At 36.6% G+C, this 22,202-nt stretch overlaps 1 protein-coding gene across 1 annotated transcript in view; it reads right to left on the reverse strand.

The window, feature by feature from the left end:
* CNTN5 (contactin 5) overlaps positions 1–22,202 on the reverse strand; it is a 1,333,698-nt gene that overhangs the window by 165,809 nt on the left and 1,145,687 nt on the right. The gene's annotated exons all lie outside the window — the stretch shown is intronic.

The raw sequence follows: 22,202 nt of genomic DNA on the forward strand, positions 1-22,202 counted from the left end.
TTCACCAGTGCATCAACCTACTCCAGCGACCTGAAACATAATAGACACGGCTGTTGTGGTTTTAGTCAATATGCCACTAGCTTTGGGTAAGAACCAGTAGCCCCTGTGAACTTAAAAATCCTAAAATTGGATCCTCCTGATTCTAAGAAGGACAATTTTTTCAATGGAAATGTGATAATATTAAACTAAGATTTAGAAATAATGACCTAATGTTTAGTCAACATTCATTGTGTTATTTTAAAATGTGTTTTCAAATTTGCCAACTAACTAGAGCTCATGGTTATTTACAGCATTGAACTTCATAACAATTGATATTAGATTTTAGGCTGCTGAGAAAAACTGTCCATGAAATTATACTTACATATTTTCATTAATAAAGATATCAGTTTGAAAACATCATATGGTTTCCAGTATGGATCAAACTTGATTTATGATGTGTAAGAAGGAAGACAAATTTAGAAAAAAGCCAAACTAGGCCGGGCGCGGTGGCTCAAGCCTGTAATCCCAGCACTTTGGGAGGCCGAGGCGGGTGGATCATGAGGTCAGGAGATCGAGACCATCCTGGCTAACATGGTGAAACCCCGTCTCTACTAAAAATACAAAAAACTAGCCGGGCGTGGTGGCGGGCGCCTGTAGTCCCAGCTACTCGGAGGCTGAGGCAGGAGAATGGCGTGAACCTGGGAGGCGGAGCTTGCAGTGAGCCGAGATCACGCCACTACACTCCAGCCTGGGTGACACAGCGCGAGACTCCGTCTCAAAAAAAAAAAAAAAAAAAAAAGAAAAAAGCCAAACTAGAAATGGTGAATTTCACTTTGTCGTTTAAGTCTAGGAGAGATGCTAGCTTAAAACATTTGAAAAACACAATGCCCCTTAAGAGTAATGTAATGCATTTAAGATTGTCAATGAAAAGTTCTATTCATTATATAGCATCCATTTGCTGTGAAAATGAAATGAAATTTATTCCATTTCAACCCCAAAGCTGCCTATGCTACAAAACAATGTATTAGCAAAAATTATACTTTTTGTAAGCAAACAAGCATCCTCCTGTAAGAATTACAGATGGTTGACATTTATTTAACTTACTATAATTTATGCTGATTGTTAATATCTTGAAAATATGTGGATTTTACTGAATGGAGTGAATTCTAATCTAGCAGGTAAGAAGTTTGGCTTAAAAGTTTACTTCCTTTAAAGAAATAAATGTATCACAGACACTGGCAGTATTATAGTTTTTGATTTAAGATGAGTGCTGTCTTACTGACAGGAGGCAACATTTACATAAACTATTAAAGATCGTTTATGAATGCCCTGTACTTTAGGCCCCTGATCCATTTGGGGATGCAGGATTTTGTGTACCACAACTTTTTTTTTAATTCAATTTATTTTATAATTTTAACTTTTATTTTAGAGCCAGGGGATACATGTGTAGGTTTGTTACCTGGGTGGGTATATTTCATGATGCTGAGGATTCAGATTGATTGATCCTGTCACCCAGGGTAAAGCACAGTACCCAATAGTTAGTTTTTCCTTTAGTAGTCCTCAGTTTTTATTGTCGCCATTTTAACGTCCATGAGTTCACATTGTTTACCTCCCACTTAAGAGTGAGAACATGTGGTATTTGGTTTTCTGTTTCCGTGTTAATTCGCTTTGGATAATGGCCTCCAGTTGCATCCATGTTATTGCAAAGGACATGATCTCGTTCATTTTTATGGCTGGCTAGTATTCCACAGTGTATATGTACCACATTTTCTTTATATAATCCACCACTGATGGGCACATAGGTTGACTCGATGTCTTCGTTATTGTGAATAGTGCTACAATGAACATATGAGTGAATATTTCGTTTTGGTAGAACTATTTATTTTCTTTTGGATATATAACCAGTAATGGGATTGCTCAGTTGAAAGGTAGTTTAAATTCTTTGAGGAATCTCCAAACTGCTTTCCATAGTGGCTGAACTAGTTTACATTCCCACCAACAGTATGTAAACATTCCCTCTTCTCCACAGCCTTACCAGCATCTGTTGTTTTTGTCTTTTTAATAATAGCCATTTTCACTGGTGTGAGATGGTGTCTCATTGTGGCTTTGATTTGCATTTCTCCGATGATTAGTAATGTGGATCATTTTTTCATATGTTTGTTGACTTCGTGTCTGTTTTGTTACTGTTGTTTTAAGACAGAGTCTCACTCTGTTGCCCAGGCTGGATAGAGTACAGTGGTGTAATCACAGCTCACTGCAGCCTCAACCTCCAGGGGGTACAAGGGATCCTCCTGCCTCAGGTCTCTCCTCGCCCCCTGTGGCCCACTATGCCCGGCTAATTTTTGTATTTTTTATAGAGGTATGGTTTCACCATGTTGGCCAGTCTGGTCTTGAACTCCTGGCCTCAAGTGATTTGCTCACCTTGGCCTCCCAAAGTGCTGAGATTACAGGAGTGAGCCACTGCACCTGGCTGGCCTCTTATATGTCTTCCTGTGAGAAGAGCCTGTTCATGTCTTTTGCTCTTTTAATGGGGTTGTTCTTCAGTTGTTCAATTGTTCATGTTCCTCATAGATTCTGGATATTAGACCTTTGTCATGTGCATAGTTTGAGAATATTTTCTCCCATTCTGCAGGCTATTTAGTACATTGATAGTTTCTTCTGCTCTGCAGAAGCTCTTTAGTTTAATTAGGTCACACTTGTCAATGTTTTTTTGTTGTGGTTGCAATTGCTTTTGAAGACTTAGTCACAAACGTCCCAAGGCCAATGTCCAGAATGGTGTTTCCTAATTTTTCTTTTAGGATTCTTATACTTTGAGGTCTTACATTTACATTTTTAATCCATTTTTAATTATTGTATATGATGAGAGGTAGGGGTCCATTTTCATTTTTTTGCAAATGACTTGTCAGCTATCTCAATACCATTCATTGACTAAGAAGTCCTTTTTTCATTACTTATTTTTGTCAACTTTGGTAAGATGACTGTAGGTATGCAGCTTTATTTCTGGTTTCTCTATTCAGTTCCATTGGTCTATGTGTCTATTTTTGTACTACTACTATGCTGTTTTAGTTACTGTAACCTTATACGATAGTTTGAAGCCTGTAATATGATGCCTCCAGCTTTGTACTTTCTGCTTGGAATTGCTTTGCTTATTTGGGCTGTTTTATGGTTTCATATGAATTTTAGAATAGGTTTTTGTAGTTCTACAAAAAAAAAAAAAATTGGCAGCTTGATAGGAATAGCGTTGAATCTGTAGATTGTTTTGGGCAGTATGGCCATTTAAATAATGCTGATTTTTCCAGCTTTGCTGACAATATGATTCTATACCTAGAAAACCCTAAAGACTCTGCCAAATGGCTCCTGGAACTGATAAACAACTTCATTAAAGTTACAGGATACAAAATTGATGTACAAAACTCAATATCATTTCTATATACAACAAACAAGAGTGAAATGAAGAACATAATTTCATTTATAATAACTGCAAAAAATTAAAATACCTAGGACTATATGTAACTAAGAAGGTGACAGATCTGTATGAGGAGAACTATAAAACACTGCTGAAAGAGGTAACAGAAGACACACACAAATGGAAAAAACAGTCCACAATGTTTTTTGTCTGTTAAGTGGCAGTGTCATTTCTCCAAAATTCTGTCTACTGAATCAAATTGCAAATGCTTAACAACTGAGCTTATTTTTTTTAACTTCACAAAAATACAGATTAGATAATGTGATTTACATTACAATATCTGGTTATTGCACACATAATTACTTATATGATTAAATATTGAATTAATACTTCCTTACAATACAGGCCCTTTGTCTTCACTCCTTTGCTGTTACTATGTGGCTTTTACATTACAGAATTTTCGTATATGGGGATTAATTCTTCTCAGACATTCTTTGACTTGAAGAAAGGGAGTGAAGGAGGAAGTGAGGTGAAGGTTTTTAGGGGCTGGGAGAGATTTTGGAAATTTAAGTCAGCATTCTTGCATTCAGGATCAAGTCATACTCATGTCCTGGTCTCTAGATTTCTCCATAAGTTTCTGTCTAGCCCTGGAGATGTCTTGCTTCTCACCTTGTACCTAGTTACTCAATCTCTGCTTTGTTAATCTGTCCAGTAGCCCAGTTCATATAGGATATCATTGTGATTACCCCTATCTTACAAGAATCTATTATTGACTTCTTGTTGCCTATCTTGATTTCGGGGCCATTTTCGGGATCCTGTATTTGTTATTTCATTTTATTTTTATTTATTTTTGAGACAAAGTTGTGCTCTGTCACCCAGGCTGGAATGCAGTGGTATAATCATGGCTCAGTGCAGCCTCAACCTCCTGGGATCAAGCAATTCTCCCACCTCAGCCTCCTGAGTAGCTGGGACTATAGGCATGCACCACCATGCCTGGCTAATTTTTGTATTTAGTTACTTATTTATTTGTAGAGATGGATTTTGCCATGTTGCCCTTGATGGGCTCTAACAGTGAACCTCTTGGCATCCCAAAGTGCTGGGATTACAGGCGTGAGCCACCACACCCAGCCTGGACCCTCCATATCTATGTTTGGCTTACCGTCAGATACTACACAACTTTTAAACCTTTACAAATAGACTGCTTGCCTGGAAGTACCATCTATTTACCCATTGCGATATTATTTAGTGATCTCTGATTTCTAGATTGCATTAACAACAGAAATTTATTTCTTTACAATTCTGGAGACTGGACAATCCAAAATTAGGTGTAAGAATGGTTGGGTTTGGGTAAGGGCTGTCTTCCTGGCTTACAGATTGCTGCCTTCTCACTGTGTGCTCACGTGGCCTTTCCTCAGTGCGTATGTGTGGCAGAGAGAGAGAGAGAGAGGTTTCTCTTCCTTTTCGAAAACATCACGAATTCTATTGGATTGGGAGCCTATCCTTATGAACACAATTAACTTTAATTACTTCTTAAAAGCCCTACCTCAAATACAGTTACATTGAGGGTTAGGGCTTCAACATATGCATTTTGGAAGGACACAATTCAGTCCATAGCATGTCCTTCCTCTGCTTCCTCTGCTTCCACAAATTTACAAGTGAAGTTAGGAATCATTTTTCCCCTTAATGTGTTGTGTACTTGTAGGAAGCCAGAAAATAAATACTGAGACCTCACTCTTCTTTATCACTTCCACTGCCCCATTCCCAGGGACAATGGAGCCCAGTGATGTATTTCTTAGGGGTAAGTCTCTTGGGGCATGGTGAGAGTACTGAAGGGTAGAGAATGAATCTGGAGAGGAGAATGGAGGATAACTGATCAGGGTGTGTCACAATAGTTGCAAAAAGCTAGAAATGAATTCTTAGACTTAAGATAGCTTAGAGAGTAGAACTTAGCCAGTAAAACTTCATTTACATATCAAAGAACAACCCCCCCCAAAAGTTAAAATGACTTGTTTAAGCCCATGACTTACTTATAAGTCAATTTTCACACTGCTATAGTCATAGCTGAGACTGGGTAATTTATGAAGTTTAATTGACTCACAGTTCTTCATGAATGGGGAAGCCTCAGGAAACTTATAATCACGGAGAAAAGGGAAGCAAACATGTCCTTCTTCACATGGTGGCAGGAGAGAGAGAGCCAGGGTGGGAAGAGCCCCATATAAAACCATCAGTTCTCATGAGAACTCACTACCAATCTGGAGAACGACATGGGGGAACCGCCCCTGTGATACAATCACCTCCCACCAGGTCCCTCCTTCAACATGTAGGGATTACAATACTAGATGAGATTTAGGTGGGGATACAGAGCCATACTATATCAACTTATTAATAAGAAATATAATTTATAAATGATTCCTATGTATCATATGTAAACACTTTAGAAAATAGAAAAGTAATAGTTTTCCATTGCTGCATAACAAATAGCTATTAATGAACTAAACATTCATTTATTCTTTTGGTTAGAAGTCTGGGTGGATGGGCTTGATTGGATTTTCTGCTAACAGTCTCGAAATGTGTTGGCCAAATTGGGCTCCTCTCTGGACACTCAGGAGAGGAAGCTGCTTCCAAGCTCATTCCTGTTGGCAGAATTTGTCTTGTATGTGTCCCTGTTCCCTTGCTGTCTGTCAGCTGGGTGCTGCTTTCAGCTTCTGGAAGGCACCTACATTCCTTGGCATACATCCTCTTTCACCAGATTAGATTTCTTTTCGGTATCATATCCGGGTGGATATGATATCATAGAATCATTAATTAATCATTAAATAAGACCTTATGCTTTAAAGCAGGATAGGGCTGTGTTCAGATGACTGACACTGACTACTCTAGGTGTGATCTTAAGCAAAGTTTCTTAATTTCCTTCCTAAAGGTAAAACTGTCATAATATCTAACTAGTTCTTTAAAAGTATTGACTAGATAATATATGTATGTGTAGTGGTGTGTGATATACATTAAATTTTTCTCAAAATATAAGTGAAATGTGTGATAAATGTTAAAAAGGAAATTGTAGAGAGTGCCAGGAAATAACACATAAACCTCAGCTATTTACAGAAGTAATTAAGTCTTTTCTCAAGGAGTAATATTTGAGCTGAGAACTGAAGGGTGATTGATTTCAGCTTATCATTCAGTGTGGGAAAGCAGGGGGAACTGCATTTGCAAAGATCCTGAGGTCAGAAGGATCACGAAACCTTGAAGAAATGGCCAATCATGATGGCAACAGAGAGATGGTCAGAGAGGGGCAAAAGATGAGGCTGGAGGTAGGCAAGCGGGAGACCCTGTAGAACCTTGTATCCTATGAAAATCATTTGTTGTTAATTTTAAGGGCAATGGGAAGCTACCAAAAATTTTAAACAACTTTATTGAGGTATTATGGGCATATAATAAGTGCGCATGTTTAAAGAGTATGCTTTGAAAAGTTTTCATGTATGGATGTAGTCATAAAACCATTACCATAGTAAAGATAATAAACATATGCATCACCCTCAGAAGAATCCCTGTGTTCCCTTGCATTCCTCCAGCCCCTCTCACCCCATCTTTGTCCTAGGCAACTACTTATCTATTTTCCATCACTATAAGTTAGTTTGCATTTTTCTAGAATTTTATATAAACAGAATAATACATTATATACTTTTACTCTAGTTTATTTCACTTGGCATAATTAAATTGAGATTCACCCTTGGGGCTCCAATTATTAGTAATTCATTTCCTTTTATTGCTGAGTAGTATTCCATTGTGTGTATATACCATAATTTGTTTATCCATTTACCTGTTGATGGATGTTTGGGTTGCTCTCAGCTTAGGGCTATAAAAAATAAAGATACCATGAACATTTGTGCACAAGTCTTCTATGGATATATGCTTTCATTTCTTTGGGGTAAATATTTAACATTGCAATGACTAGATCAACTTCTTTATGCTTATGTTTACCTTTTTAAGAAGTTGGCGTAATCTTTCCAAGTGGTTGTACCACTTTACATTCCTACCAGTAGTGTATGAGAGCTCTTGCACCACTTCGTATGGTCAGTCTATTTTATTTTAGCTATCAAAACATGTAGGTAGTAGAATCCATTGTGGCTTTAGGTTGCATTTCCCTAATGATGAATGATCTTGAGCAATTTTTCATGTGTTCATTTTTCATCTGCATATTCTCTTTGGTGAGCTAATTGTTCAACTATTTACCCATTTTTATCAATTTATTCATTAGATTTCAAGATTTAGAGTTCTTTTACAGTGTATAAATAACTCATTTTTTAGGTATGAAACATGCAACTATTTTCTACCAGTCTGCAGAATTTCTCAATGTTTTTCCAAAAACAAAAACAGAATTTCTGAATGTTTTTCCAAAAGTTCCTAATGTTGAAATTTAATTTATCAATTTTATTTTATGCATTGTGCTTTTGTTTTATTCAGAAATCTTTACCTAACCTAAAGTCACAGAGATTTCTGTTTTTCTTTTCCTGGAAATGTTATAGTTTTAAATTTGATGTTTATGTCTGTGATACACTTTGAGTTACTTTTTGTTTGTGGTATGAAGTAGAATCTTACTATTTATTTATTTTGCAAATGGTTATTCAATTGCATCATACTTTGATTTTGAAATGATGATCTATGATCTGAATGTTTGTGTCCCCCTCAAATTCATATGATGGGCCTGTAATTCCCAATGTGATGATATTTAGAGATGGAGTCTTTGGATGGTAATAAGGTCATAAGGATTAATGTTATTATAAGAAGAGACATGAAAAAGATTGTTTTCTGTCTCTTGCTACTCTCTGACAAGTGAGGACACAGAAAGAAGATAGCCATTTGCAAACCAAAAAGAGGGCCTTCACTAGAAACTAACCATCTTAGCATCGTGATCCTAGACTTCACAGCCTCCAGAACCATGAGAAATAAATATGTAAGCACTCAGGCTACAGGAATTTGTTACAGCAGCCCAAACTAAAACACTGTCTTTTCCCACAGACTTTACATCACTGTAAAAAATCAATTGGCATATATATGTAGGTCAAATTCTTGATTCTCTGTTCTGCTGCATTGATTTATCTGTCTTTATGACAAACCCACAGCATTTTGAATACTATAGCATAAGGACCTCTCTTGAAGTTGCATAGATTGAGTGCTTTTACTTTACTCTTCCTTTTCAAATTGTTTTGGCTGTTCTGTGTCCTTTGCATTTCCAAATGAATTGAAGAATTAGGTTGTCAATTTCTAAAAGGCATGCTGAGATTTTGATTGGAACTTCAGTGAATATATTTGCAGAAAAATTTACATCTTAATATTGAGTCATGTAACTCATGAAGAAGACATATCTCCATTTATTTAGGCCTTCAATTTCTCTAAGCAATGTTTTATAGTTTACCGTCTATAGGTCTCAGACATCTTTTTAAAGGTTTATATCTATATTTTTGGTGCTTTTGTAAAGTATTTATTTAATAAATGAACATTTTGGAGACAATTGTAAGGTCACATGCAGTTTTAAGAAATAAAACAGATTCCTTCTATGCTTTCCTCAGTATTCTCCAATGATAATATTTTGCAAAATTAATTGATGTTTTTATACTCATTCATCTTAATTTAGATTTTTTCCAGTTTGACTTACTCATTTGTGTATGTGTACATTTTAAGTTTTATACAATATTTATCACCACTTTGGATTTGTGTATCTACCACCACAATCAAAATATTGAACATTTCTAACCCAACAATTCTTTATTTTCCTTTTTATAACCACACTCATTTTCATCCCACATACTCACCCCACGATTTGCTTCCTAATTCCTGGCAACTGCTGTTTTCTCTCCATTTATAATATTATTTTTCCATTTCAAAAAAATCTTAAAGATTAGTGGAATCTAACAGTATGTAACTTTTGGGGATTGGTTTTTTTCAATCAGTTTAATTTCCTTCCTGGAGGCTCATCCAAATTGTTGCTTGTATCAGTAGTTTATCTCCTTTTATTGCTGAGTAGTGATCCATGGTATGGATGTACCAAACTTTCCTTAACCATTCAGCTATTGAACAACATCTGGGCAGGTTCTACTTTTTTATAATTACAAACAAAATTGCTATGGGCATTAACATACAGTTGTTTATGTGAACATAAGTTTTAATTTATCTGGGAAAAATGCCCAAGAGTATAATATCTGGGTCATATGGTAACTGCATATATAGTTTCGTAAGAAACAGCCAAAATGTTTTTCAAGGTGGCTGTATCATTTAACATTCATACTAGCAATGTATGAATGATCCACTTTGTATACACATCTTCACTGGTTAGCATTGGGTGGTGTTTTAGTTGTTTTGTCTTCTGATTGTAGTGATGTTGAAAATCTTTTTCTGTGCTTGTCTTCTGTCTATATATCCTCTTTGGTGAACTGTCTCTTCATATCTTCTGCTCATTTTCTAACTGGATTGTTTATTTTTACTTTCCTGATAAGTGTTGAGAGTACTTTATATATTCTAGATACCAGTGCTTTGTTGGATACGTGATTTGAAAGCATTTTCTGCCAGTCCATAGCCTGACCTTTTATCCTTTTTACTTGAGCTTTCACAGAGCAAGAGTGCTTAATTTTGATGAGTACCAATCTATCAACTTTCCTTTTATAGATTCTACTTTTGGAAGCATATCTGCCAATTCTTTGTTTAGCCTTAGTTCATTATGCTTTCCTTGTATACATTTTTTAAATTTTTACAATATTACATTGACATTTAAGTCTCTGATTCATTTTGAGGTAATTTTTGTGGCGATGTAAGACAGGTTGAGAGGTTTATTGTTGTTTGTCTTTGTTTTTTGCCTCAGGATATTAAATCACTCTAGCACCATTTTACAAAAGGCTATCCTTTTTCCACTGAATTATTTTTTTGCTTTTGTCAAAAATCAGTTGACCATATTTATGTGGGTTTATTTTTGTTATCTGTTTTGTTCCATTGACCTGTGTGTCTATTCCTGCACCAGCATTACACAGTCTTGATTACTGCAGTCACATAATAATCCTTAATATCGAGAAGCATAATTCATTTCACTTTGTTCTTCTTTGTCAAGATGGTTTTGCTAAGAATTTTGCATCTTGGTTCTTATGAGATATTGTCTATAATTGTCTTTTCTTTTAATGTTTTTGTCTAGTTTGGGTTTCAGCATAATGTTGTCTTTGTATAATGAGTTGGGAAGTATCTGCTCCACTTTAAATCTCTGGAAGAGTTTGTGTACAGTTGTCATTAATTTTGCCTTAAAAGCTGGGTAGAATTCTCCAGTAGAGCTCCCTAGGCCTACAGTTTTCTTTGTGGGAAAGATTTAAGCTACAAATTAAATATTTAAAAGAGACATAGGACTATTCAGATTATCTACTTCTTAAATGAGTTCAAAAAAGATTTTTAAGCTGGGGAATGTAATTATAAAATATACATTTCCTCTGTTATTTACATAAATGCAAATTTTTCTTGGATTTTGATTCATTAGTTCTGGATTAGCAATAAATTATTTTTCGTTCCATATGGTTATAATCTAGTAACAGGTGAATTCTAGTATATCATCACCTCTCAAGTATAGTCAGGTAAATGCAGGTTTCATTATTATCAGACACTATATGATTCAATAGGTAATTCAAGGGTGTCACATTTCTTCTCATAGGTTTTTCATATTTTTTCTCCTGGTCTTATTTCTATTTGGTTGAACTATAGAAAATTTTCATTACTTGACTATTTTTATCCCATAAAAATGTCAATTTCACTTGGTTCAACCTAATGGTTTTATAATAATTTTGTGTACCAGTACTCTTACAGTACTGTAGAATAGGAAGGTTATGTTTATGTCAGGAGTAGAGAAGTTACATATTTATTCCATAGAAGTTTTCTCTGTTATCTCTGATTGCTTATGTCTTAAACTGGCCCAATATCTGATGCTCATTATCCAAATGCTACAGGTTAAAAATTAAAGCAGTTGAACTCATGAAGCTAGAAAATAGAATGATAATTACCAGAGGCTGTGGCAGCATGGGAGTAGGAGGTGATGGTGGAGATGAAGATGGTTAATGGGTACAAAAGTATAATTAGATACAATGAATAAAATCTAGTATTTAAGAGCACAACAGGATAACTACAGTTGACAATAATTTGTTGTATATTTTAGAATAACTGAGGGAGTACAATTCGAATGTTAGTAACACAAAGAAATAATGAGTGCGTGAGGTGTTGGATACCCCATTTACCCTGATGTGATGATTACACATTGTATTCCTGTATCAAAATAGGTCATGTACCCCATACGTGTATATGCCTGTGATTTACCCATAAAAATGTAAAAACATGCTATGCAACTAGGCAGGTGGCTATCCTAGCACCATCAACACGTGACATTGAATCTTTGGGATGCCACCCATTGGGGGTCAGCTGAAGAGTTCTTCAGTATATCACCCTCATTTAAGCATCCCTGCTGACACCTCTCCAGTGACCAAGATAGAAAATACAGAATATGCCAAATCAAACAGTGACTTTTAAATTTGCCACATAAAAGCAGCACACAACATTTCTATTCACACTTCACTGGCAAGGCAAATGGTCTCATGTGACCTCAGAACAGCAAGGAAACACAATCTTACTATGTGTGTGGAAGAAAAACTGCAACTGTCTGGTGAATTAATGCTTAGTGTGTATCTTGTGCTATGCCACACATGGCAGAAGATAGGAAGGAAGTTTTAAGGAACAATCTTTGTTCATAAAGTCCTAACAATTTAATTGTTCACATGAGAATTACGGAATGTTAAAATTATGTATCAAACTATAATCCTAGTGTAGCTCAGAAGGAAAGACCAATAAAAGCTGGAGGAGTCCAGTTACAAGTGGATAAGATTTGATACGGATTTTAAAGAATGAACAGGAAGAAGGAAGTAGATGAAGATTTTAAGAAAAAAGGGAACAAAATGAGCAAAGGAGGAAAATTTAAAAGTGAGCATGACATGTTTATAAGATAGAAAAGAAATAAAACAGACCAGAATAGTGTTTTGCTTTCAGGAAAAAGAGTTAACGTTTGGAGAGGCATGAAGGCAACTATACTGTCAGTAGCTAATAATGAACAGTGCAAGAAAAAGAGCTGCTATTCTCCTTATCATAGAAGAGTGAGTGGAGCTGAGTGTTTTGCTACAGTGCGTTGATAAAGGGTTCATGATCCAGAGAACAGATGGATCCTGAAAGCCACCATAAATAATGGTACTCTTTGCTTTTGCCTCTACTTATTTTCTCTGGACAGGACATACAGTTCGCTCCTTTGAAATGAGAACCCTTGCAGGTTTTTTTTTTTTTTTTACAACAAGTACAGGGTGGGGATGTGGCTATAAACCAGGTCAGAAGAGAGAGAACTTGGATCAGAAAAACAGTGGCTATACAGAGGCTTTCCTCATCTCAGAGCTGAGAATATATGACGTGATCTGGGTTGACTATGTAGGCCATCTCCTTCACACCACAGGACTTCCAACAATATCCCCAAAAGAGTATGAATATATTCAATTTAACACTGAACAGAACTTAAAACTCTACCTATACCTTGGCTCCCTGTTTTGGTGGGACATCCTTTTAAAAGGAAAGCCAATTAAACAAGCAATTTTAATTAAAGGAGATAAGTGCTAAATACAGACACACCTTTTGGGTGAAAGTGGTATCTAAGCAGAGACTTGAAAAAGTAATGGGAATTAGTTCACTGAATAGCTGGAAGTGGAGAAAGAGTGAAGTATTTCAGTCAGATTCATCAACTACTATAGAAACTACACATTGAGTGGGTTCTAAATTCCAGGTACTGTAGATGGCTTCTGGGATATGATTCTGAATATGACTCAGTTCCTACCCTCAGGGACCACAGCATGAAAGGAAGAGTTAGGCAAGTAAGCAGGCAATTACCATGTAGTGCAAGCAATTCTGGAAAGGGGTAAATACAGGGAACTACTTGGAAGACATAGCAGGGGCAGCTCACCAGCATGGGGGCTATGAGCACGGTTAAGGAAGGCATCTCAGAGGAGCTGACATCTCACTTGGAGGTTCAAGGTTAGTAGGCCAGCCTTATCTTTATCCTGGCTTGGGATGGGAATAGGTAAAATGACCTATGGATAAGCCTATTGAATTTTTTCTTAATTACTTTTCTGAACTCTAGTCTTTGCTCCTTTCCTTCAAATTGCACATTATTTCAGGATTTAATTTCTAAAATTAAAAATCTGATTACTCTTTGTCTAAACATTTCATGGCTCCCCATGCCTACAAAATAACATACTCTTTAGTAGAACAGCTGAAGATCTTCACCAAATAGTCCTAACTTCGATTATTTCCTGCTCTGTACTGGGCAGATCTCGGAACTCTCTTGTAATGCATGCTCAATATATGCTTTATTTTATTGAGAGATTACATGTGCATTTTATACACACAAACACACACTATATTATATGAAATATACTCACATACTAAATATATAGTAAAACAAACAGTAATTACAAATTAGAATTAGAATTAAAAGCAAGTATGTTATACCATTTTCTCCCTTCCATCTTCCATTCCCCTCATGGCTCTCTTGCTCACTCTCTGAATTGCTCAGACCTCTATTTGGAGACCGTCATTCTAGTTATGTAAGACCACATGCTTTTCAGTGGTCAGATTCCTAACTATTTATCACTGCTCAAATATATTTGCCTGAACTCATCCTTAATTCACTTTACATAGAATTTTTCCTGCCTTCATTTTTGCTTCCTCAGGGCTTCATCATAGCATCTGTTACATTTTTCCTTAATAGACAAGAGACAGGTTGTTTAATCCACTAAGCACTATAGTTTCAGCATTTTTAAGGGGGAACATAAAAATCTGAGACCTAAAAAAACCTATTGGCTTGAACAATGAAATAATAACTGTAGTGTTGAAAATAATACAATGTAACATTATAACAATCAGCCAACTACAACCTAATTCTTCCATTGTTATATAAAAGTGTTACCATCATAAGAATATAATAAAAATGTTAGGCTGATACAGTGGCTCATGCCTGTAATCCCAGCACTTTGGGAGGCTGAGTTGGATGAATCACTTGAGGTCAGGAGTTCGTGCCAGCCTAGCCAACATGGTAAAACCCCATCTCTACTAAAAGTACAAAAGTTAGCTGGGTATGGTGGCAGGTGCCTGTAATCCCAGCAACTCGGGAGGAGACTGAGGCAGGATAAGCACTTGAAACTGGAAGGCAGAGGTTGCAGTGAGCCGAGACAGAGCCACTGCACTCCAGCCTGGGCAAGAGTGAGACTATGTCTCAAGAAAAAAGAAAGTTATTAATCCTTTCAACTATAAAGTTGTAAAAGTAATTTTTAAATTTTTCTAGCAAAAAGCATCTTTTTATAGGATATCGGTACATTTTATTGTTGATATAATGCAGGATGAGATCTTAAAAAAATAAGAAAGCCTAGGACCTATGAAAGTCTTAAAATGTTTCTGCTAATAATAAACATTTACTGATCACTTTTGATGTGTCAGACATCATACTACTTTTCTTCCCAACTTTGTTTCATGTAATGCTTCTAACCACTGTGTGAGTTGAGTAATATCGGTCTCATTTACTGGTGAGAAAAATATGGCTCCGTATGACTTACTACCTTGTTCAAGGTTATTTAGCAAGTGGCAGAAGCCTAATTTCAAACAGGCTCTTTGATTTGTTATATATTTTCCCATCAGTGTCTTCTTGACTAATTCGTAACCTCCTTCACTTTTTGTCTTCAAAAAGGACACGTTAACTGGCACGTAGTGTTTTCCAAGTACTGGATACTCAATAAGTGAGGACTAAATACAGCTGAATATACTTGAATCACTATATTTTATAGATGAAGACATTGAGATCCATATCACTTTAAATTCCCTTTTTGTATATAAAAAAAAAAAGGCAATGGTAATAATTTACTTCGATAACATTTGGTAAGCCCTTAGTGTTTGCTAGGCCTGTACAAGGCACTTTTGATACATTATCTTAATACTTACAAAGACCCAGGATATATTATTACACTGATTTAATACAGGAAGAGGAAGAAAATGAAGCACACCAGGCTGACAAACCTGGGGATTTTAAAAGTAGACCTGCTGGATTACCAAATTTGTACTGCATTTTCAGCCACTGCACACTGACCCGAAGCAAATATCAAAAGCAAGCTTTGCATAAGATCACATGCTTAGTGGCAGCTCTGACCTACAATCCAGGCTGACAGAAGGGGAAACTCAAGGGTAACAAGATAAGACACGTGTTTCCTACAGATGATGGAAATGAAAGAAATTCATACTCTTTAACGCGATCAGTAAAATATTTTAAAAGCTAAGGGCAAAACACACTCAAGAAAGGCTGTGCTGTCACCCTGGTCTTTCTTCTCGATGAAGTTTAGCTGGAAGGAAGAAGTGAGGTGACCCAGAGAGACAAGGATGACAACACTTAGAAAGTGAGGAAGAAAGCTTAAGTGCAGGATTCACTTTAATTAATGAGCCTCCACCCCTGGCGCTCAGCATCACTGCAAGAATCGTGAAGAAACTGCAGAGCCTTGTGTGCTGAGCCACCAAATAATTTCAGAACCTCCAGGCTCTAATGGAAGAAGAAGAAGGAGGCCACCTTTTTGTCAGCTGGATATCAGAAGGTGCTTGAGATTAAAACAAACAAAAAACAAAATGGAGAAACAGGCTTGTCTTATCTTCTTTCTGAAGACTGTCTCTACAAGGTATTCGTCACAGGCGTATCCAGCTTAACATATACAGAACTACATTTAATCTTTTTGCTCAAATTGGCTTCTCACTTCAGTGTGTTCCATTTTATAGGATTTTGTGTGGAAAGTTCCATGTGTGCATGCACCTATTTTTGTGGAGACAGTTTGTAGTTTCCCTTAGATTCTCAAGGGAGTCTACGATGAAAACAAGGTTAAGAACTATCATAAAATTCTTTATTTTATAGGTGTTATAACTACGCCCAGAGAAAGAAAGCCTAGAGCATTTCTTTTTTAATGCTCAGAACATAATTCAGGCTACTAACTCAAAAGTCATCATTTACTTTCCTTTTTCTCTTATAACAAATAGGTGAAGTTGGATCTATTCCACATTATACATATCTCTGATATCCGTGTCCTTGTTTCTGACTTACTGGAGAGTCTAAATGCAGTGGGTAACAAAAATGAAGTGGTTTTACTCTTTCTAACCATTGCCTTTAACTGTGCTCTGTCAAATCCATTTTTCTATCCCTTTTGGACATCCAGGAAGGTCCCATCACTTTTTGATAACTTTCAGTTGTTAAAAAGGTAAAGCTTAGCTCTGATTTATTGCTTTTCTCTCTCTCTTTTATTTAAATTATACTTTAAGTTCTAGGGTACATGTGCACAACGTGCAGGTTTGTTACATATGTATACATGTGCCATGTTGGTGTGCTGCACCTATGAACTCGTCATTTACATCAGGTATATCTCCCAATGCCATCCCTTCCCCCAACCCCCTCTCCATAATAGGCCCCTGTGTGTGATGTAGTTCAGCATTGACAAGAGAGTGGGACCCAGGACGCTGCAGCTGTGAGGAGGAAAGTCTCTTTTCACACTTGTTCTCCTCCTGCTTCCAGGTTCCTTTCCTCCTCTGTGTATCAAAGTAGGGCGGAGAGAGCAGGCAAGGGACCAGTGTCTTACTTATCTAACTTCTGTTGTGGTCCCTTCTGGGATATAGCCGCCACTCTGGGTGAGGCTGGTTGTCCACAGAGCCATCTGTAACTGCGGCAGGCCTCCAAAGGCTGGCTCTTGTAAGCACACCTGTGATGTCTGTGGAACCTCCTTACTGCAGAGCTCCCTGACTTAGACTTCTCCTCCGGCACTGTCGTCTCTAAACTTCTTTCAACTACCACCTCTCCCATTTTGCTCATGGAGCCCAGAAAGTTCATGCTGGTCTACCTCCTCCGAAGTCCATCCATCCAACCCATGGGAAACTTGCATACTCTTGCCTTTCTAAATGGTGGAGGTGGAGGTTTCTTTCCTGCCACTGCTCTGCCTTGTCATCTCTCTCTACTTCTTTTTTCTTCCTGTCCAAACGGCCAGGAGCTAATCAGCAACTCTGTTGCCTAGGCAAACTTTCAAACAAGAAATAAAATACTAGTTTTACAATTTCTGGGGATGAGTGCTAGGAGCCTTCCCCGTTCCTTGAATTTGGAGGTGGGAAGGTTAAGAAAAAGTCTAGCAGTTCCTACTACGCCCAAGTGTGCAAAAAATGTCTTCCCTTCTCTTTAATATTCTCATATGTAAAGGGGTGAGGAGTGGAAAGTGGTGCAACGGGAAAGGTAATGCTATGCTGATAAGGCATTTGGATAAGCAGAGCTGATGCAGCTAGCAAGGCTCTGGAGCAGCTGTTTGGTTTCTAGAATTTTAGGCGTTTTTTCAGAATACTGGTTGCCTAATGTAACTTTGTTCCCATCTTAGGCTTAATGATATTATTACTGCTTTATCTTACCTCCCTTACCTTATTTGAGACTCTCACCAGAATTCTTCTATGTTACTGCAATTCTGCTACCTTTGCCTTTGGTATCAGGCCACTCGCTATTTCAGCATATTGGTCCTGATGCCTTGACAGTGTGACATAGGATGATGTCACTAGCTGACTTAATGCTCCCCACTGCATTCAGGATAAAACTCAAACTTCCTAGCATGACATACGATATTCCTCATAATGATAACCTCTTTCTGCCTTTGATTTCATCTCAAAATCCCAGCTGCTTTTTTACATCTATATCCATCCTACTTTCCATTCATAATGCACTACTTATTCTCTGAAGAGTGTGTTTTCTTCAGACTCTCTGAAGAGTTTTGCAAATAGTCTTCCTTCTATAAGACTTTTCATGCTTCCAAGTCTCATATCTAATACATTACTTATCATTCTCTAATTTGTATTGTTTTGCTGATACTCACATTTAAGTAATGTTCCCAGATTCCTAGTTATTATCTTTTCACCCACATATCATTACTTTTTCTCTGTCCTCTTATACTCCTAGTCTACTCCTCAGTATCCCAGCACTCAGCATATTCTGTCGTAAATGTTTTCCCTAGACTGAAATTTACTTGAGGAAGGAAATGAGTATCATAATAACACAACAAGGAGTCAACAAATGGTAGTTAATGAGTTCTCCAGTTCCTCAGCAGGGTATTTGATTAATCACTTTTTAAAAATGTAATTCATTTATCAGACCACATTTTTTTTTTTTTTCCCCCATGAAGGTTCATGATGAGATCTCTAGCTATCTAACTACAATTGGGTGGCAGGGAGTGAAAGTTAGATAGTAACTACTATGAGTTTTAATAGTATTAGTTGTAATGCAAACTGCCTTTGCATTTTGAATTAACTTCATTTGACAGGATTGCAATTGCTGTCTTTATTTCCACTGCTAAAATATTTTTCATGATTTTCACTGTTTGAGGTACCTATCAGGGTACTACAGTATTTACGTGTATTAACAGGAATGAGCTGGTTTTTCTTTGACAATACAAAGCTACTGAAAGCTTAATGGTTGTTTCTCCTTTGAACCACACTTTGAAAAAACACTATAGCTAGATATGTATTTCTAACGTTTTTTCTACTATAGAGTTTTTTTTTTCTTTTAGTTTTTCGAATACTTTGGTAAAAACCTGTCTCAACTAAATACATTCTTTCATTTTCCCCCGGAAGTGTTCGGCCTGCACTAATGAGAAATTGATCTCACAAAGAGAGGGAAATTAAAACCAAACACAATAAAGCTAGGTAAATGCTTTCAGAGTGACTTTGCACTAGGTTCTAAACCTTTCCACTGAGATGTTTCTACACTGAAATATGCTGTAGAATTGGATAGTTCAAAACTGATAACTTTTTCAGTAAAAACACATAGTTGAGGAGGCATTGAATCATTTACCTTGTAGCTCTTCACAGTGCTCTGAGCTGAATAATCTGTCATTTCACATTAACTTGGACATGAAACCTGACAGTATTTCTTAATGCTGACTAAAAAGGAAAAGGACCCATATTCATAAAGAATTGTAGTCTTCATAATTTCTTGAATTTGTGTGAGATTTTTGCATTTTCTTTTTAATCTGTTGTCTGTATAAATATCTAAATCTCATAGGAACTAGGGGTAAATTAATTGCTCTTCTGAAACCACTAAGGTCACAGAGATAGCATCTGGGGCGAGATTATGAATATTTGATATCCCCACCTGGGATGGTTCTTAGTCCATTTTAAATTATGCTGACCTAATTAGAAAGCTTGACCGTGGCTAAGCTTTTTAATATTAAAGGAATTCATTTTATTTATTTTTGCAATTCATTCCTAGAGAATAGCTCTTCTGCAATTTAGCTCAAGTTATTATTATTTTTTGAACAGAGTCAACATCAGTTAATCAACATTTTTGTGTGGCCTTGTAAAATACAGTGGGCCGTCAGTACAATAACATCACTTCTAATCTCATTTGTAATTGACCTCCCTTTAATTCCCTGCCTCATCCCCCTCCTGTATAAAAGGAAGAGCGTGGGTAAGATTTCTAGCACACTTTTCACCTATTTGCCCATAAATAAAAAGGGTTTTTTTTGGTTGTTGTTTCAGGCTACCTTCTATAATTTCTTTTCTATCTTAAAGTTAACAGTAAGCACCAGAGAATCAGTGTATTCTTTTATTTCCCCTTTCTCTGAAGTTGCCTTGAAGTTTAAGTTTGTTTCTCATCAAGGTCAGCCTCAAAGCAAAGACAAGCTGCCATTCCTGACTTCCAGTTTGTACTCTAACCGTAGACAGCATGGAACTATCCTAGTCTATGGATGACACACAAGAATATAAAACATGCTCAGTGCCTTTGAGATAATCACTGATCCCTTTTTCACTTATATGAAACAACCTGCTTACTGACAAGACTCAAGAGCTAATTTCTGTGGTAGGGAATAACTGTAAGTACAAAAAGAATTTTAAGTCATTGTTGACTAGAATATATGAGGAAATCCAGAATAAGTTAAAATGTTGGTTGAGTTTAGGGCTTAGGTAGTGCCATAAATAGAAAGGTTTTGGGGAAATATGTTAGTACTGTTTGGATAATCCAATCTAAAACTATAATAGCCCGACTATCTTATTAAGTGTTAAGTCCAAAATAACTGCATCATTTGTGCATTTTGTTTCTTGTAATAAAAATTGACATAGTGCAAACAAAATCATACACAAGTTCTATATTTAGACAGACTGTCACAAGCTTCTGGGCACGCCATTTAATCTGTCTGAATAACCTATTTGTAAAACGAGAGATGATAATATTTGTATGGTGAGAATTAGAAATGTCGAAAGTGGCTATTACTGTGCAAGGACTAATAGAAGGCATTCAGTTAGTATTATTTAACATTAAACATATTAGCTACTATTTGTGGAGCGCCTTCCATGGGTCAGGCACTGTGGTGTGTTCTCTTACCTAGAAAAGTTGGGGGAAGTCTTTTCATACAGTAACAGTAAGCTAAGACCTCAAGGATAAGAAACAGCTACTCACAATCTGGGAGGAAAATATTCTTATTGGAGAGAATAAATATCAGGTAAAAAGGTCACAAGACTAGAATAAGTTTTAGCCTAGGGACAGAGAGAAGGCCAATGTGAATGAGCATACTCAATGAAGATATGAGTGTAGACATTTGTATTAATGGAAAAATTTAATCATACTAACTAGACAACTTAAATCTCAGCTACTATGGAAGAAAAATTCTAGCATACCTTGGAGATGTTGTAGGTTTGGTTGCAGACCACCTCAATAAACTGAGTATCTTAATAAAGCAAGTCACACAAATGTCTTGTTTTTCAGTGCATACAAAAGTTACTGTTCTACTATACTGTGGTTTGTTAAGTGTACAATAGCATTTTGTGTAAAAAACAATGGACATATCTTAATTTAAAATAATTTATTGCTATAAAATGCTAACCATCATCTGAGCGTTCAGCCAGTCCTAATCTTTTCGCTGGTGAAGGTTCTTCACTGTAGATGGCTGCTGACTTATCAGGGTGATAGCTGTTGAAGGCTGTGATGGCTTAAGTAATTAGTGGCAAATACTCGGAAAGATTATTCAGAAATATTAAATGGCTTGCCCAAAGTCACAATTTAAGTAACTGGTGGCAATTACTTAAAATAAGACAACGATACAGTTTGCTGCATCAATGGGCTCTTCCTTTCATGAAAGATTTCTCTGTAGCATGCATTGCTGTTGGTTCATACTTTACCCAGTAAAGCTTCTCTCAAAAACAGGAGTCAACCATCTTCAAACCCTGCCAGTTTTATCAACAAAGTTGATGTGATATCCTAAATCCTTTGTTACTTTACCAGTGTTCATAGCAGCTTCACCAGGAATAGATTCCATCTCAAGAAATCACTTTCTTTATTCATCCATCAGACACAACTTCTCATCCCTTCAACTTTTATCATGAGATTGCAGGAATTCAGTCACACCATCAGTCTCCAATTCTAATACTACCCTCGCTCTTTGCAATACATCTGCAGTAACTTCCTCTACTGAAGTCTTAAACTCCTCAGAGTCATCCCTAAGGGTGGGAATCAAATTCTTCCAACTCCTGTTAATGTTTATATTCTGACCTCCTCCCATGAACCATGCATGTTCTTAATGGCATCTAGAATGGTAAACTCCATTTTCCAGAACATGTTAAATTTACTTTGCCCAGATCCATCTGAGGAATTACTATCTATGTTAGCTTAAGCCTTACAAAATGTAATTCTTAAATAATAAGACATGAAAATTAAATTACTCCT

The sequence above is a fragment of the Papio anubis genome, chromosome 12 (assembly GCF_008728515.1).
Source record: "Papio anubis isolate 15944 chromosome 12, Panubis1.0, whole genome shotgun sequence".
Classification (NCBI taxonomy): Eukaryota; Metazoa; Chordata; class Mammalia; order Primates; family Cercopithecidae; genus Papio; species Papio anubis.